Source organism: Phyllostomus hastatus, unplaced genomic scaffold (genome assembly GCF_019186645.2).
Source record: "Phyllostomus hastatus isolate PE091 unplaced genomic scaffold, TTU_PhHast_1.1 phas_contig_312, whole genome shotgun sequence".
Classification (NCBI taxonomy): domain Eukaryota; kingdom Metazoa; phylum Chordata; class Mammalia; order Chiroptera; family Phyllostomidae; genus Phyllostomus; species Phyllostomus hastatus.
In genome coordinates, this window is record NW_025333849.1 from 1,744,653 (window position 1) to 1,764,079 (window position 19,427).

General features: G+C 37.4%; 1 protein-coding gene across 3 annotated transcripts in view; it reads left to right on the forward strand.

Annotated features, from left to right (window-relative positions):
* FANCC (FA complementation group C) overlaps positions 1–19,427 on the forward strand; it is a 306,859-nt gene that overhangs the window by 77,298 nt on the left and 210,134 nt on the right. The window lies entirely within an intron of this gene.

Consider the following 19,427-nt stretch of genomic DNA (forward strand, 5'->3'; position numbering starts at 1 on the left):
CTGGGGAGGGGGCCTTGGTGAGGGATATGGCAGGGATTCAGGGTGTGCTCCAGGCCCTGCCTCTGCTCTTACTAGAGTGACTTCAGGTCTGTCCTTTATTCATTTATTTTTCAAATTGTAGTAAAATGTATATATTATAAAACTTACAATTTTAACCAAAACTGTACAATTTGGTGGCATTGTTTACATTCACATTGTTTTGCAATCATCACTACCATCTGTCTCCAGAACTTTTTCATCTTCCCCAACTAAAATTCAGTACCCGTTAAATACTAACTCCCCACCTCCCCTACTTCTCTGGCCCTTGATAACCACCATTCTCTCTTCTGCCTTCCTGAGTTTGACTGCTCTAGGTTTCTCCTATTGGAATCATAATGATATTTGTTCTTTTGTGTGTGCCTTTTTCTCTTAGTGTACTGTTTTCAAGGTTTATCCATGTATGTATCAGAACTTCCTTTTTAAGACTGAACATGCCATTGTATGTATATATTCATCTCATTTATCCATTCATCAGTTGGAGGACATTAGGGTTGTTTTGACCTTTTTGCTATTGTGAATAATACTGCTATGAATATGGATATGCATATATCCTTTGGAGTCCCTACTTTTTTCCCTGTTTTTGGGGTTTTTTTTTTTTTAAGATTTTATGTATTTTTAGAGAGAGAAGGAGGGAGAAAGAAGGAGGGAAACATCAATGTGTGGCTGCCTCTTGTGCACCCCCCACAGGGGACCTGGCCCACAGTCCAGGCATGTGCCCTGACTGGGAGTCGAACCAGTGACCCATTGGTTCACAAGCCAACATTCATTCCACTGAGCCACACCAGCCAGGGCTGGAGTCCATACTTCCAATTTTTTTAAAGAGTTTATTTATTTATTTTTAGACAGAGAGGAAGGAAGGGAGAAGAAGAGAAACATCAATGTGTGGTTGCCTCTGGCGCGTCCCCCACCGGGGACCTGGCCTGCAACCCAGGCATGTGTCCTGACTGGCAATCGAACCAGTGACCCTTTTGTTCACAGGTCAGTGCTCAGTCCACTGAGCCATACCAGCCAGGCCCTACTTTAAATTCTTTTGGATATATACATAGATATGGAATTGCGAGATCATGTGGTAATTGAATGTTCAATTTTATTTGTTAGAAACTACCATACTGGTTTCAAAGGGGCTACAATATTTTACATTCCAACCAGCAATGCACAGAGGTACCAGTTTTTCCACATCCTTACCAGTGCTTGCTATTTTCTATGGTTTTTGATAATAGCCATTCTAGTGGATACAATGCAGTATCCCATTGTGGTTTTGATTTGCATTTCCCTACTGATTAATGATGTGTAGCATCTTTTTATGTGCTTATTGGTCATTTGTGTATCTTTGAAGAGATGTTAGTTTAAATTCTTTGCTCATTTTAAAAAAATTGTGTTATTTGTTTTTGTTGTGTTTAGAGGTTCTTTGTATAATTTGGATATTAATCCCTTATCAGATATATGATTTGCACAGGTCTGTCTGTTTTGTATGTTGAACTTTTATACTGGCTTAATTTTATGAAATTATTTTTTAAAATAGCTTTCAGGCTTTGCGTCACTATTGCCATTTTCACTTTTGTCATCCTAGCTATTTACCTATTTACCCACTATACTGGTTTAGAAAGTATGGATGGTGGGACCTTGGTAATTACTTCAGTGCTCATGATTAATTTATAATAACTACTTTAGAATTTCTTACACTATTTAAAGTGTGAAATATGCCTGGATAGGCTTATTTGCATACATGGCTTTATAGGTTACCTCCTATTTGCCACCAAAGAAAACGATGATTAAATGATTTTAAAAAATTATTTTTACATCTGTGCCAATTTTAGCCTTTGACAGGACTTGAAAGGTACCAGATTCCTTATCATATCAATTGAGCAGGTATTCTTTAGACACTTTTGAGAAAATCTTAAAGTTGTGTTCTAAGCTGTCTCTAGATAGGACAGCCATTTGAGATATAAAAGTGTGTTTTAACAGTAATGCTAATGGAGGACCAGAAAATTGCAGGTTAAATTGTAGAATGGACTTTTTTCCATCCTGAAACTTAGTACATTAGCAGAGGGAAATAATGTCACATAAGGCTAAATGAAAAGCTAGAATTGCTGTCTCATGCCATTACTGGTCACCCGTCCCAGCATTGTGGTGGAATGGACATGCTGCACAATCCCTGCCTTGGCCTGTGCTGTCTGCTCTTTGAAGCTGGGGCTGCTTATCCTCAGGTGTTAACGTGGACCGTTATATAATACGTCTGCATTTCTAGATGAAGGGAAATGGTTTTGCTTTGTTTTTTAAAGAATTGGAATACTTTGCCCCAGCCTGTCACGCAATTTTTCCTTCCTTGTTTTTTAATCTTTTTTTTTTAGATACTGCTCAGGTGTTTTAATACTTTTATTTTCTTCTTACACTCTAATGAATTGTACTTGGTGAAATCCATATTTGTTTTGATGAACATTTCCATGAAGCTTTTGAATATATCCTTTTCCTAAAGAATGGAAATCACCAAAATGGAGGACTTTATAGCTCTGAAGTATGCCTCTTTCTCACCTGCTGTACTTTGAATCTGAGCCATGTTATCTTGGCAGTTCAGACTATTTATCCTCATGGGCAAATGGTTGGATTATGATATATCTTTGTACTATGGTGATTTAACTTCATAAAGTAGTACTTAGCAAGCAACAGACCTTTTGAGCAGTATGTAAATGAGGGGGGAAGATGGGCAAGTGCAGTGATCCTAAGTTGACACCATTTGAATCAGTCCCTTTTCAGTATCTCTGATGTTTGCTGGTCCCCATAGCTGGTTTCCCTTGCCACATTATCCCTCCCCCTCCTACTTCCTGCTTTCCTCTGATCATCAGGAAGGAGAGACATGAACAATCACATGGGAATCTTTCATGGACTAGTGATTTCCATTTGGGAGTATAGGCCTCTCTGTTCATAGGACTTTCCTTTAGTCCCTTCTACATAGGAATTTCTGAAGGTCACTTTATTTTCTTCTGGAAATATATATTGAAACTAACAACTTCTGTTTTATAGTCTGTGTACGTGGAAAAGGTGAAATCATGGTTTTGGTCCCTTAGGGCTGAGTATATGTGCTAAAAGAGGAATACTGAAGAAGTAGAAAATCAGGATTTCTTTCTAACTTTTCCTGCCATTTGCTTTTGCTACATTAGTATATATATGGTGCATACACAAAACACTTGTTAAAATCTGACCTTTAAGGATATGTGCCATCCACCTTTTATGTTCTTAATAGGTGTTAAACAATATTTCTCCAGTTCATACGAAATAAATATAGGCATAGACATTCATGTGAAGGCATACACACTAAGCAGAATCATAAGAGAATCAAGGACTTACATTTAAGGCAATATCAGGTATTTTGATATCATAACTGGAATTAAAAAATTGGTACATTTGTGAAAAATGTTGAAATCACCATAAATCTGAAGGATCATCCTCATTTTATTTTTTAAGTATATTTTATGAATTTTGCTATTACAGTTGTCCCAGTTTTTTTCTCCTCTTTCCCCCCCTGTGCTCTGCAACCTCCCCACCCTTCAGCATTTCCCCCCTACACACACACCCAGTTCATGTCCATGGGTTGTACATATAAGCTCTTTGGCTTCTACATTTCATATAGTGTTCTTAACCTTAGTCTATTTTATGCCTACCAATTATGCTTTTTATTTCCTGTACCTTCCCCCTCACTCTCCCCCTCACCTTCTCCACTGATAACCCTCCATGTGATCTCCATTTCTGTGATTCAGTTCCTGCTCTAGTTGTTTGCTTAGTTTATTTTTGTTTTTTTACATTTAGTTGTTGATACAACTATCAATGAGTTGATCGACTAACAAACTCACAACGAGTTTGTTGTCATTTTACTATTCATATTTTTTATCTTCTTTTTCTTAGATAAGTCCTTTTATCATTTCACATAAAAAGGGCTTGGTGATGATGAACTCCTTTAATTTGACCTTGTCTCGAAAGTACTTTATCTGCTTTTCCATTTTACATGATAGTTTTGCTGGATAGAGTCATCTTGGATGTAGGTCCTTGCCTTTCATGACTTGGAATACTTCCTTCCAGCCCCTTCTTGCTTCTAAGGTTTCTTTTGAGAAATCAACTGATGTTCTGATGGGCACTCCTTTCTAGGTAACCCTCTCCTTTCCTCTTGCTGCCTTTAAAATACTCTCCATATCTTTATTCTTGGGTAACTTAGTTATGATGTGCCTTCGTGTGTGCTTCCTTGGGTCCAATTTCTTTTGGACTCTCTGAGCTTCCTGACTTCCTGGAAGTCTGTTTCCTTTGCCAGATTGTGGAAGTTTTCCTTCATTATTTGTTCAAATAAGTTTTCAGGTTTTTGCCCTTCCTCTTCTCCTTCTGGCACCCTGTGATTCAGATGTTGGAGCCTTAAAATTGTCCCAGAGGTTCCTAATCCTCTCCTCATTTTTTTGATTTCTTGTTTCTTTCTTTTGTTCCAGATGGATATTTATTTCTTCCCTTTGTTCCAAATTATTGCTTTGAGTCCTGGTTTCCTTCCCTTCCCTGTTGGTTCTCTGTACATTTCACTTTATTTCACTTTGGGTAGCCTTAATTTCTCTCTTCATTTTATGACCAAGCTCAGTCAATTCTGTGTGCATCCTGATTACCAGTGTTTTGAACTCTGCATCTGATAGGTTGGCTATCTCCTTGTCACTTAGCTCTTTTTCTGGAGTTTTGATCTGTTCTTTCATTTGGGCCATATTTCTTTGTCTTGGCACACCTATTATGTTGTAAGGGGGCAGAGCCTTAGGTATTCACTAAGGTGGGGCAATCCTCTTTGCTGTATTGTGGGGCTGTTGTGGGGGAGAGGTCAGAGAGGAAACAATACTGCTCACTAGCTCCACTCTGGTCCCACTTTCCAATGAACTGTCCTGTGAGACTGGGAGTTTCTCCTGCTGTCGCAACCCCCGCAGTATTTTACAACTCAAGGTTTTGAGTCTTTAGTTTCCTGGTTAACCAGCACCTCCACACCTGTGTGGTCTGCCACCTTGCCATGGGTCCTGTCTACCTGCTGGGTGCCTGTCTGTGCCCCTCCTATACATCTGGATAAATGTTTCTTTAACTCCTTGATTGTCAGAGTTCCATGCAGTTTGGTATCCTGGTAGTTCTAGTTGTTTATTGTTTTTAAATTGGTTGTTATCCTTATTTTGGTTGTACAAGGAAGTGAAATGTTTCTATTTGTGCCTCCATCTTGTCTGGAACTCCTCATTCTCATAGGCATGCATTTTTGGGGGGAGGAGGAGCTGCATGACCATTGTCTCACTTTGTCTGCTTGAACACATAACATCTCATTCTCTTGCCAGTTATCCTCCTGAATGATAAATTGGATGTCTTTCTCTCCTTGTGACAATAATCCTCTCAGGGCAAAGCAGTAGCTGTATAGCTAAGGGATGGTGGAGGTGTGGGGCAGGAGGGAAGAAGATGGTCGATTTATTCCTCCTCAGAGCCAGGACTGAGAAAATAGAGCCATTATTTGAGGCCGGGAAGGGAGAAGAGGACTCTATCTCTGGTTAATTCTGATGTCTTTAACATTTTCAGAGAACTCAGTTAAAAAATACAAAATGCTTACAGATTATTTCAACAATTAAAAATTTTTGATCATATTCATCAAGTATGTCTTGATTAGCATTTGTAAACTATGACACTTTTTTAATTTACTTTGGGGTGATATCTATGTGGTAAATGGGTAGAAGTTAAATTTTTGGGGGGTGATTATGGAAAGTAATATCTGGAAAAGCACATAAATATGATTTATATTTTAGTTATTAAAATATTAATACAGATGTTATTGATATCATGGTCAAGGAATAGAATATACCATCATCTTGACAGCCATTCATGCATACCCTTTAATAGCACTTCTTCTGTACCTCTAATGGTAACAGGTGATGTGGACACTGGCCCACAGTGTCTGTGGTGTTGTGGATGAGATGAGAAAATTCACATGGACTTCAGAAGTCCTGTGGAGGAAAAGGGATGGTATGGCCACTCTCTCAAGAGGAGAGTGCCCCTACCCTTACGTTGGCAGGCTTTTATTGGCTTTTTAATAGCGTACGTCAAAGAAGGTTTTCATTCATTATGCTTAGGTTTGCTGTAGGTAATTACTTTTTACAGATAGCAATAGGAATGATGCTACTGATTACTTCCTATAGATTAACAAGGGGAAAATGTTGCAAATGCAAGGGAACGATAAGAGTAATTGGTCTGGTTACACTTCAGTCCTTGGGAGAATTAGCACAGATTTCAGGAAGTTACTTTAAAGATATGCAGTTAGCATTTACTGCCTCGACTCAGGGTGAGGAAGTTTTAGCAAGAGCAAGTCACGAAGCAGCCTAGGTATAATGCAGGCCTGATCTCCCACAGGGGAACCAATCCGTGGGTTTGGCATCCTGTGTGCCACCACATGCCTATGGACTTTCTCATAGGGCTGAGCTACATTTCCCATTGGCAGACAGATTGGTTCCCTTTAAACAGGTATCCTGACTTTTTTAAGGGGTAATCGCTGCAGTTTAGTTTTACCTGTTTTTTTGAACTTTATGTAAATGAATCATATCTTAAGGGTTTTTTTTTTTTTTTTCTCAACATTGTGATTGTCAGTTTAGCTCTCTACCTGTAGTGGTCGTTCTTAACTTCCGTTATTCTGCTCTTGATTGGCATGTGGGCTGTTTTCAGTTTGGATGTGTTATGAATAATGCTGCTATGAACATTCTGCTAGTACACACAGATATTTAATAAGCTTGTCATATTCTTGAGAGAAATTTTGTAATTTGTGTATTTTTGTGTGATTCTGTGATTTGCTATTAAAATTTGCCATGATTGGAGTTGATTCTTCTCCTTGTAGTTATGTCAATTTGTGTTATATTTTGAGCTTTATATTTTATTTTACATTTTTGCATTATTAGGTACATACACATTTAGAATTGTTACATCTTCTAGGTAAATTGAACATTTTATCATTATGAAATAGTCTCTTTACCTCTACTAATACTTCTTACTCCAAAATGTATTTGATTTCTTTGGTTAGCTTTGCATGGTATTTTATTTTTTCTTACTATTCTTTTTGCTTCTTTGTATTTCTGTATCCTAATATTTGATACGTGTCTTGTCTTGTAACAACGTATGGTTGCTTTGAAGTTCAAAACTGATCATCTTTGTTTTTTACTTGGAAAATTTAATCTGTTTGCCTATTGTATAGTTATTGATGTGTTTGAGTCTAAATCTCCCATCTTACTGTGCACTTTACATTTATCTTGTCTTTTCTTTATTTCTTTTTTGCAATAATATTGACCTTTTGGCAGTTGATTAATGTTATGTTAAATATTAAGTTTTTCCTCTGATATCTTGGAAATTATATACTGCCTTTTAATATTCTATTAGTGGATATCCTAGAAATTATAATATGCATTCTTAAATTACTAAAATGTAATGTTAACTCTTTTATCATACTTTTCTGGAAAATGCAACCTTGGAACTCTTAACTCTAATTCTCGACATACATGATAGTGTTTATATACTTAAATTTCTATATTATTTAAAACCCCAATGATATTATATTCTATCATGTTAATAAGATATTCCCATATACCTACCATTTTTGTTGTTTTTCACTTCTTCCTACATCTCTGTGCTTCTATCTGGGATCATTTTTCATCTAACAGCCTCTTTTAAGCAGGTTTACTGGTGGCAAATTCGTTTGGCTTTAGTGTGTCAAAAAGGCTTTAGTTCAACTTTATTCTTAGGTAGTATTTTAGCTGGATGTAATATTCTAGGTTGGCCTTTCCCCCCTCCCCTTTCATGGCATTAAAGATATGTTTTCTGGCCTTCTCACTGTTTCTATGTATCTTGTTCATTACTCTTTATTTTTCATTGTTTTTTACTTTCCATGTTTTATTCTGGATCATTTCTTTGATACATCTTTCAAATTCACTAATTCTGTTTTCATCTAGGTATAATCAACTATGAAACACATGTGTTGAATTCCAAATTTCAGTTATTTTGTTTCTCAGTCCTAGAATTTCTACTATATTTTTATTCACCCACAGGGTCATTTTTTTATAGTTTTCAGTTTCTTGATGAAAATTTGGCTTTTACCTTCACAGGGACCCTCTTAATTACTTTATAATTTTGTCTAATTTTTAAATATGTATTCATTTTTTGTTATTTCTATTGTTGACATTATTATAGATGTCCCCCTTTCACCCCGCTTTGCCCACCTTTTCACATTCCTGATCCCACTGACCTCTGGTTATTACCACACTGTTGTTTGTGTCTATGGATCATGCATACTCATTCTTTGCCTAATCCTTTTACCTGCTTTCATCCAGTTCCTCCTCCCCTCTCCCCACTGTCATCTGGTTTCATGTGTCCAGGCCTCTGTTTCTATTTTGTTCATTCGTTTATTTTGGTTATTAGATTCCACATATGTGGAATATGGTATTTGTCTTTCTCTGACCAGCTTATTTCACTTAGCATAGTAATTTCTAGGTCCATCCATGCTGTCTCAAAAGACATAAGTTCCTTCTTGTTTATGGTTGTGTATTCTATTGTGTAGATGTACCACAGGGCTTTTTTTTTTAATCTGCTCATCTACTGATGGGCACTTGGGCTGTTTCCATATCTTGGCTATTGTAAATACCATTACTGTGAACATAGGGGTGCATATATTCTTTTGAACTGGTGTTTTGGGATTTTTAGGGTATATTCCCAGATGTAGGATTGCTGGGTTGAAAGGCAGTTTCATTTTTAATATTTTGAGGCAACTCCATACTCTTTTCCATAGTGGCTGCACCAGTCTGTATTCCTGCCAACAGTGTACTAGCGTTCCCTTTTCTCCACATCCTTACTAGCACTTGTTGTTGGTTGATTTATTGTTGGTAGCCATTCTGGCAGGTGTGAGGTGATATGTTGTTGTGGTTTTAATTTGCATCTTTCTAATGATTAGTGACATTGAGCATTTTTTCATGTGTGTCTGTTGGATATCTGTATATCCTCCTGGGAAAAGCATTTATTCGAGGCCTTTGCCCATTTTTAAAATTAGATTGTTTGTCTTCCTTGTGTTGAATTGTATAAGTTCTGTATATATTTTGGAAATTAACCTCTTATCAGATGTGCCATTGGTAAATATGTTCTCCCATACATTGGGTTTCCTTTTCTTTTTGTTGATGGTTTCTTTTGCTGTGCAGAGGCTTTTTAGTTTATTGTGGTCCCATTTGTTGTGTCGTTTCCTTTACTTTCCTTGCCCTAGGACACATACTGGCAAAAATATTGCTACAAGAGATATCCAATATTTTACAGCCTATGTTTTATTTTAGGATATTTATGGTTTTGTGACTTAGGTTTAAGTCTTTTATTCATTTTGAGTTTATTCTTGTGTAAGTTGGTGGTCTGGCTTTTTTTTTTTCATGTACCTGTCTAGTTTTCCCAACACTCTTTTTTTAAGGGATTGTCTTTACTCTATTATGCTCATGCTGCCTTTGTCAAATATTAATTGACCATATAGGCATGGGTTTATTTCTGGGCTCTGCTCTGTTCCATTGATCTAAATGCCTATCCTTATGCTAGTACCAGGCTGTTTTGATTACAGTGGCATTGTAATACAGTGTTATATCAGGTATTGTGATCTTTCCACCTTTGCTCTTCTGTCTCAGAATTGCTAAGGCTATTTGGGGTCTTTTTTGATTCCATATACATTTTTTAAATATTTGTTCTAGATCTGTGAAATATGACATTGGTATTTTACTAGGAACTGTGTTGAATCTATTTTGGGTAGTATGGACATTTTAATGATGTTGCTTCTTTCAACCTGTGAACATAATATATTCTTCCACTTATTTGTTCTTTCTTATTTTCTTTCTTTGAAATTCTAAAGTTTTCCAATTAGAGGTTTCTTTCCTCCTTAGACAAATTTATTTCTAAGTACCTTATTTATTTTTGGTTGTAATAGTAAATGTGATTGCTTTCTTAGTTTCTCTTCTTGACAGTTCATTATTGGTATATAGAAATGCCATTGATTTCTGAATATGTTGTGTTGTTACTTTGCCAAATTCAGTTATTAGCTCTAGTCGATTTTTGGTGAAGTCTTTAGGGTTTCTTAGGTATAATATGGCATCTGCATACAAAACAGTTTTCTTCTTTCCTATTTGGGAGCTCTGGCTAGGATTTTCAGTACTATGTTAAATAAGAGTGGTGAAATCTGACATCCCTGTCTTGTTCCTGATCTTGGGGAAATGTTTTTAGTTTTTTGCCCAATGAATATGATGTTGGCTGTGGGTTTGTCATACATGGCCTTTATTACTTTGAGGTATGTTCCTTCTTGTCCCACTTTGCTGAGAGTTTTATTAAATGCTTTTTCTTCATCTGTTGATATGATTACATGGTTTTTATACTTCATTTTGTGTATGTGGTGTATCACGTTTATTGATTTGTGGATATTGTACCAACTTGCACCCCCAGAATAAGTCTGACTTGATCATAGTGCATGGACTTTTTAATGTATTGGTGAATCTGGTTTGGTAATATTCTGTTGAGGATTTTAGTTAGCATTTGTGTTTACCTGGGATATTGTCCTGTATATTTTTTCTTTGTAGTGTCTTTTGTCTGACTTTAGAATTTGCATAATGCTGGCCTCATAAAATAAGTTTGAGAGTTAACCCTCCTCTTGAATTTTTTGAAAGAGTTTAAGAAGGATAGTTGTTAGTTCTTTGAATGTTTGGTAAAATTCACATATGAAGCAATTCGGGCCAGGGCTTTTATTTGTTGGGAGTGTTTTGATTACTGCTTCTGTTTTCACTAGGTGCAGTCTTTTTTTCAGATTCTCTGATTCTTCTTGATTCAGTTTTGGAAGATTGTATGTTTCTAGGAATGTATCCATTTCCTCCATATTATTCAGTTTGTTGGCATATAGTTGTTCATAATATTTTACAATCCTTTGTATTTCTTTTGTATCTGTTACTTCTGTTTCATTGCTGATTTTATTAATTTGGTCCTCTTTTTCTTGAAGAGCATCTGTTTAAAGGTTTGTCAATCTTGTTTATCTTTTTGAAGAATCAGCTCTTGATTTTATTGATCTTTTGTATTGTTTTTTTAGACTCTATTTCATTTATTTCTACTCTGACCTTTATTATTTTCTTCATTCTACTCACTTTGGTCTTTGTTGGTTGTTGTTTTTTCCCAGTTTCTTTAACTGTAAAGTTAGATTGTTTATTTGGGGTTTTTCTTGTTTCCTGAGGTAGGCTTGTAGTGTTGTGAATTTCCCTTTGTCCCATAGATTTTGGGTTGTTGTGTTCTCATTCTTATTTGTTTCAAGGTAACTTTTAATTTCTTCCTTGATATCATTGTTAACCCATTCATTGTTAGTAACATGCTGTTTAGCCGCAATGACTGTTTTTCCTTTTTCTTTCTGTAGTTGATTTCTAGTTTCATACCATTATGGTCAGAGAAGATGCTTGGTATGATTTCAATCTTCTTAAATTTACTGACACTTGATTTGTGTCTCAACATGTGATCTGGCCTAGAAAATGTCCCATATGCACTTGAAAATAATGTATATTCTGTTTCTTTGGGGTGAAATGCTCTGAAGATATAGATTAAATCCATCTTAACTGGTGTTTCATTTAAGGCCACTGTTTCCTTGTTGAGTTTCTGTCTGGAAGATCTACCCCTTCATATCAATGGGTGTTAAAATCCCCAACTATGACTGTATTACCATCTGTCTCCTTTAGGTCCATCAAAATTTGCTTTATGTATTTACATATTTAGGTGCTTCAATATGGGGTGCATAGATATTTACCACAGTTATATACTGTTGTTGGATTGTTCCTTTTATCATTATGAGTGTCTTTCTTTGTCTCTTACTATGGCCTTTGTTTTAAAGTGTACTTTGTCAGATGTCAAAGTACTGCTACCTCAGCTTTTTTTTTTTCATTTCCATTTGCATGAACTGTCTTTCTCCATCCCTTTAATTTTAGTCTCTGTGTATCTTTCATTCTGAGGTAGGCCTCTTGTGTACAGCATATTTATAGGTCTTGCATTATTATCTATTCAGCTACCCTATGTTTTTGATTGGAGCTTTTAGGCCATTTACATGTAAAGTGATTATTGATGGGTATGTATTTATTGCATTGTATTTTTTTAACTCCATTTCTCTTTCTTGTTGTTTTTCCTTCTAATTTTTAAAGCAGGCCCTTTAACATTCTTATAATACTGGATTGATGATAACTAACTCCTTTTGCTTTTTTGTGTCTGGGGGGGTCCTTATTTTCTCTTCAGTCTTAAATGGTAGCCTTGCTGGGTAAAGAGGTCTTGGCTATATGTCCTTGCTTTTCATCACTTTGAATATTTCATGCCAGTCCCTTCTGGTCTGAAATGTTTCTGTTGAGAGATCAGCTGACAGTCTTATGGGAGCTCTGTTTTAGGTAATTACCTGCTTTTCAGTTGCTGATTTTACGATTCTCTTTTTGTCTCTAGTTTTTGCCATTTTAATCAGGATGTATCTTGGTGTGGGCCTTTTTGGATTCATCTTGTTTTGGATGCTGTGTTTCTTGGACTTGTGTGTTTTTTTTCCTTCTTCAGGTTAGGTAAGTTTTCAGTCACTGTTTCTTCAGGTAGGTTCTTGATCCCTTGATCTCTTCTTATCTCTTTGATGAGGATGTTGTTACACTCATTGTTGTCCCAAAGTTTTCTTAAACTATCCTCATTCTTTTTTATTATTTTTTTCTTTCTCTTGCTCTGAATGGGTGTTTTTTTCTACCTTGTCTTCCAAATTACTGATTCAATCTTCTGCTTCATCCAACCTACTTTTTATTGCTTCCAGTGAATTCTTGATGTGTGATGTGGTATTCTTCATTTCCGACTGGTTCTTTTTCATAGTTTATATGTCCTTTTTCATGCTGTTATAGTTCTCACTAAGTTTCTTGAGCATCCTTATAACCTCTACTTTGAATTCTATATCTGATAGATAGCTTGCCTCCATTTCATTTAGTTCTTTTTCTGGAGATTCCTCCTGTTTTTTCATTTGGGGCCAGTTTCTTTGTCTCCCCATTTTAGGCATCTCTTTGCATTTGTTTCTACATATCAGATATATCTGCTATGTCTCCCAGTCTTTGTAGGGTAGTCTTATGTAGTAGGTGTCCTGTGGGACCCAGTGACGCAGTCTTAATCTCCTGAGCTAGGTGCTCTAGGAATGTCCCTTGTATGATTATGTGGGCCCTCCTATTGTTAGTGAGCCTTGATTGTTGTTGGGCTGTTCATTTGTGGGATCTTCCCTCTGGCTGATTGACTATGAAGGTCAACCCCTACTACAGTATGTGAGCTACTGTGTAGGTGCTGCTTCAGTCTCCCTTTGGATATGCTGTTTGTAAATTTTGTTGGATCGTGCTCTGATGTTGTTTGAAGCTGGCCACTGGTGTGTTGGCCCTGTCCCGTTTGGGAGGGTCTCCAGCACTGGCCAGTGTCAGGTGACCTTTGTTCTTTTTCCTCTGCAACCTGCTTGAAGCTACAAGTGATCCACTGTTTCCGGCTGCCTCTGCTGGGCCTGGCTGCACACGGGAAGGACCATGCTGTGTTCCAAGGCCAGCTTCTACCAGTGCTAGGCTCTGGGGTGGGCCAGCAGACCTCCCAAGGAACCCCAGGATCCACCTCTACCTACCTCTGCCCGCCAACTGCTTGCCAGGCATGGTCACTGAAAGACTCTCTGGCAGAATTGGGAAGATGGGGCTAGTGGATCTCCCATGAGGGTGATGTGTCATTCTGACTTCAGGGAAGGCGGTGAGTGTGATCCCTTGCCTCAGAGCCACATGATTGGGTCTGTCCTCAATTTTGCCTTGAACCTAGCATGGCGGAGCCCCTATTAATCAGGCAGGTGGGGCTTCTGGAGCCCATAGTTTAGGTCTGCTGGAAGACAGAATATTGTTCCTGTCAGATCTCTTGTAAGGGGGGAGCACAAGTCAGGTTCACAGGAGAGTGGAGGGAGTGGCTCCACCCCAAAGCCAGTCACTGACAGCCCCTGAGTCTGCCCAAACTTCTACACCCTGGCTTATGCCACTGACTATTCAGCCTGGCTTAAGATCTACCAGGTGGAGTGGGCTGGACTCTAGAGGGTAGGGCAATTGCTTTCCTCCAGGCTGATGCTACTCAGAGAGATTGCCTTGCCCAGGTAAGATGGTACCATAGTATCTGAGACTGACTGACTCAGTGTCAGGATCCTGGTAGCTGTTCCCCTCACTCTCTCCCCAGAGCCACAAACCCCAGACTCTCCTCAGGCAACCGCAGTCCGCACTGCCCTCCCTCTGCCAGACAAAGCCCAAGGGTAAGTGGCTGCTAGTAAAATTTTGTGTGTTGGACCTTTAAGAGAGTGCCTATGTCTCCATGGATTCTGCCTCTCCTTGGCAGACAGAAACTCAGCTATTTTTCACAGGTGGACGCTATGTGGGTGCCTCCTTTGGGCTCTGGTGCTCTGGGGTGGGGAGACAGGTTTAGGGTTTAGGCCTTATACTTCTTGACTTTCTGGTTCGCAGGTTGGTGCTCAATTCACTGAGCTATACCAGCCAGGGCTGTGATTTCCTTTAAATGGAAAATTTTAATAATTGTTTGAACTGGTTAATGGATACATAGTGGTTTATTTGGCTGTTTTCTCTACTTTTTGGTATAGTTACAAATACTAATTGAATAGGGCCAAAAAAAAAAGGGATCAGAAACAAAATTTCACTTGTACCACATAGCCTCTTTTAAGTTAAGAACAGTATAAGCTGCTCTCCTTATTGGGAGAATATCTGCTGTTTATCAGTGGTGTCAGACAATGAGACATAAACATTCATTTTATTTTTATACTGTATCTCCTAGTTCTGTTACATATGTGTAGTTCCCCCATTTCTAAGGAGGCACACCATAGCCTCACTAAAACTATGGAGAGGAAGAAAGATAGTTCTGGAGAGCAAGAATGGGCGCATATATATTAAAAGAACAGGAAAAGTGTATTGGGTGGGCTAAAACTACCAATATCCACTATCTTTTACTTGTTAATACTCAGAACATTCAAACCTTCTTTCCACACAAAATTTTTAAAACACTTCCAACTAATATAATTTAGCTCTCTCTTCCTTAAGAAAGGGAGATAATCCAAAGTAATTCCTGTTTAATGCACCTAGCTTCAAGTCCTGTAGTTCTGGATAATGTTAGTTCCTCTTCCCATATCTTTTTTATTCTGTGAATTATAGACTTTAGAAAATTTGTGCTAATAATATACTCCCTATGCAGTAGTAGGAGAGGCAAAAATGAAAGAGAAGGGGATTTTAAAAAATTATATGACATAGCAAGCAAGACAGATACAGACAGTGCCCAAAAACTTCACTCATGCATTTTGACCAAGCAGGCATAATTTGCACATGTTCATAGAGTGCTGCTGGGCACACCCGGCTTTGTGGCTTGGAGGAGCAGTGTAGTTAGTGAGGCTTGCCATAGGCTTTTCCCAGAATACAGATCTTTCTCATGTGCTTTGAATGGTATTGGATCTGCTCAATCAAAAGAGCTGACTAGAAGTGTGCTTCTGCCTGGACCAGGTGTGCAGTAAGTAGTGCACTCGGCCCTACCCGTATTTTCTCATTGTGAAGCAAATGGGTAGAAGCAGATGCTTCTATCCCATGCAGTATTTGTTGCCTTCAGGATCCCAGAGGTATTACCAAGCACTTTGCCTCTTAGCAGGTATAAAACACACAGTTATCATTTACTTTATTTTTGGTCATTCCTACTAGAGGAGTATAATGATTCAGGGGCTCTGATTACACATTAACTTGTATTATCTTCTTGTTCCATGGGCTTCTGGTTTCCAATCTCCTAATATAAATAGGAGTTCTATTTCCATTTTCCCTGATTTGGGCCAGTAACCAGTTCTAAATTTCTATTCTTTCTCCAAAGGTCTGTTGACTGTAGCAGATTCTCTGGTATCAGTTTGTATCAGGTACTGTGTCAGTTTCAGGCTTTGTCAGTTGTTTGTGTTCTTTAATTGAAAATCAGAGAAACCAGCAGTGGTTAATTTAAGGGGAATAAAAGGGCAAAAACAGAATTTACTGAAAGGCTTCATGAGAGCTAATAAAATAAAGAGAGACTGAAAATTCATGCCTTGTTAAGCACATAACATAGGGTAGCTCCAGGGATCTAGATGAAGAGTCTTTGAATGACTTAGTTTCCATCCTTATGTCAGTTACTCAAGATTCAAATTCCCAGCAGAGCCTGGTTTGCCTAATTTGAATCATCATCCCGCCTCTTGGCTGATGATACAAGGTGCCTTTATTAATAGACCCACCAAAGACTTGGGGAATAAAGGAGAAATACTTTCCTAAAAGAAAATAAGGTGCCGTATTCAAAAGAAGGGAAGAGGAATGCTCAACAACAGATGTCCATTCCAGTTAAGTCAGTGTTTCTCACTAGGGAAGATCATTTATCTTTGTGAGCTGCTGACCCAGTCAATGCATTATAGTATGTTCAACATCCTTGGATACTGGTCACTAAATGCTGGCAGCACTCCCAAGGCACCACTGTTTCCTGACCACTGCCATCTCCTCCTCCCCAACTCTTCCTCCTCCCCACTTACCTTCCCCAGATAAGCTGTGGAATAGACCATCAGGACCACTGCACTGCCTGATCCCTAAAGCTGTTTTCATTTAAAACAATTGGATGTATTTCCATTGCTAAGCAAAAGGTTTTTTGTAATTTGTTATACTAAAATAATGTTTATTTTCTATCAAAAAGTTATTCAGTTTATTCCAGTTACAAAATAATTGATGGAGATATAATATATAGCATAGTGACTATAATTAATAATACTGTATTACATATTTAAAAGTTGTTCAGAGAGTAGATCTTAAAAGTTTTCATCACAAGAAAAAAATTTGTAACTGTGGTGATGGATGTTAACTAGACATTATGGTGATTATCTTACAATAAATACAAATATTGAATCATGTTGCACATCTGAAGCTAATATGTCAATTATACCTTAATTTAAAAAATGAAAAAAGTTTTTATTCACTGTCTCCAAATATCTAAACTGATGAGAGCCATATGAAATATATAAGAAAGTCATCAATTTGTTTCTTCAGTTTAGCTCTTTATTTAAGGGCATTGATTTTGGAACCAGACTCTCTGAATTCAGGTCCCACAATCGTAGCTCTGCTATTTACTAGCAGTCATTTCCTTTGAGCTTTTACATAATCTTACTTTGGGCAATTACATAATCTCTCCATGCTTCTGTTGGATGATGATAATTGTATCTATTTCATAGGGTTGTTATGAGGATTAAATTAGCTAGATGCATAAAGTGTTTAATATATTCCCAAGAGTATAGTAAATATGTGTATGTAAAAGCTGTTATACTTCTAAAATGGGATATTAATAAAGTTTACTATAGATAACATGAAAATACCTTAATTTTGGGGGGTGGGAGCTACCTTTTAAAAATTAAAATGCTTTATTTGGAAAAGTATTTTGTTATGGCATTTAGCTCAGAACCATACTTTTTGAAAAATATCAGTGAATATTCATTCCTTCACTTAGTATTTATTGAATGCTTTGCCAGGCATGTGACAATTCTAGGAAGAGGGAATTTACTACTAATTCCCTGGAGAAAGTAGTAACTAAGTAAACAATAAATGCCAGGGTAATTACTAATGTAATAGCTATGGAGGAGTCAGCAGAAAGGGCTGGAACCAGGGAATGGTTTGTCATGTTGGTGGCACAGAGTAGAGGCCTGAACTGGATGGACTGTGGTCCGCTGGGCAACATGGGAGGGGAGAGGGTGTGCCGGAGCTCTGTTTTGCAGGGCCTTAGAGACTCTGGTAAAGTACTGGGATTATTTTTATTATTTTATTTTTTTACAATGAGTTAGGATTTCTTTGCAAGACAGCTATGGGGGGCGGTGGTATTTAAGCAGGAATGTGCTGGGTCAGATACTACATTTGGGAAAGAGTTGTGTTTGGCAGTTGTGTTAAAAGAGTTAGTTTTTCTCATTGAGAATGAATAAAGGGACAGGTGGAACCAAGTAGACTTCAGGGAAGACGTGAATGGTAATGGGGTGGGATGGAGGCAGTAGAGGTGAAAAGTGGATGAAATCCAATCAAATCATACATATAGATATACTTTGGAAACACTGTTGGTTTCCTATCAGACCACAGCAATAAAGTGAATATTTCAGTAAAGCAAGGTCTCACAAATTTTTTGGTGTCCCAGTGTATATAAAGGTTACATTTATGCTATACTGTAGTCTATTAAGCACACAGTAGTATTATGTCTAACAAATGAACATTCCTTAATTACAAAACACTTTATTGAACCACCATCTGAGCCTTGAGTAAATCAATCATTTTTGCTGGTGGAGGTCATGTCTTGATAACAATGAAAGTGCAACCTCTGGAAGTGCAATAAAGTGGAGCACTTTAAAACGAGGTATGCCTGTATTTATTTTGGAGGTAGAAGAGGCAGATATTGGTGATGACTTGGATGAGGAGGACAGTGAGAGAAAGGGAAGAATTACTTTTGGCTATTGTATACCATTTGACAGTATGCATATATTCCCTCTGTTACTAAAGCTTTTTTTTTTTTTTCACTTTAACATGAACATTTTTAAAGTAAACTTTTAGTACTGTTTTAAAACTTTAAATCTTTCTGGTCTAGTGGTTTTTTGTTGTTGTTTTTGTATTACATGCAAGCAGTACAGTGTTCTTTAATTTTTCTTGTTTATAAAGGAGAACCTCCTTTGTTAATGTTTTTAGCATTTAACAGGCAGCATTTTATCTGTTGCTTATTGCTGATGAGGATTTAAATTTACCATTTCGCAGAGTATTCTTTTGAAATTAGATAGCAGAGTGTCATCCCTGTCCCAGGAAAGTATGAGTCTTTAAAGGCCTCCCCCTGTTGAAGCAGCCCTTCCTTCTCAGCCTGGTGTGCTTCCCATGGTGAGTTTGTCCAAAGGAGACTGGGATGGTAGTGGAGCTCTTGGAGTCTATTCCCTTGGCTCTGCCTGAGGCACATGCCCAATGAGTAACTCCACTCTCCTGTTTAACATGTACTCAGGTGTGGTAAGTCAAGTTTATGACGTTTTTTCTATCACTTAGGACTAGTATACCTTCTCAGTAATTGGAGTTTATCATATTTTACTAAAATATGATTTCTTCTTGTGAATGAATTGAGATCAAGCATATATAGCAGTCTTTAAGCAGCTTGTTCAAATTGATGCTTGTGAAATTATTTCCTTTTTTTGTAAGAAACTAAGATAAACTGGGAAGAAAATTCATTAGACAGTAATGCAGATATTTTTTTATACCTGAATGAGAAGCCAGAAATGCATATAAAACTTAGAACTTCAAAAA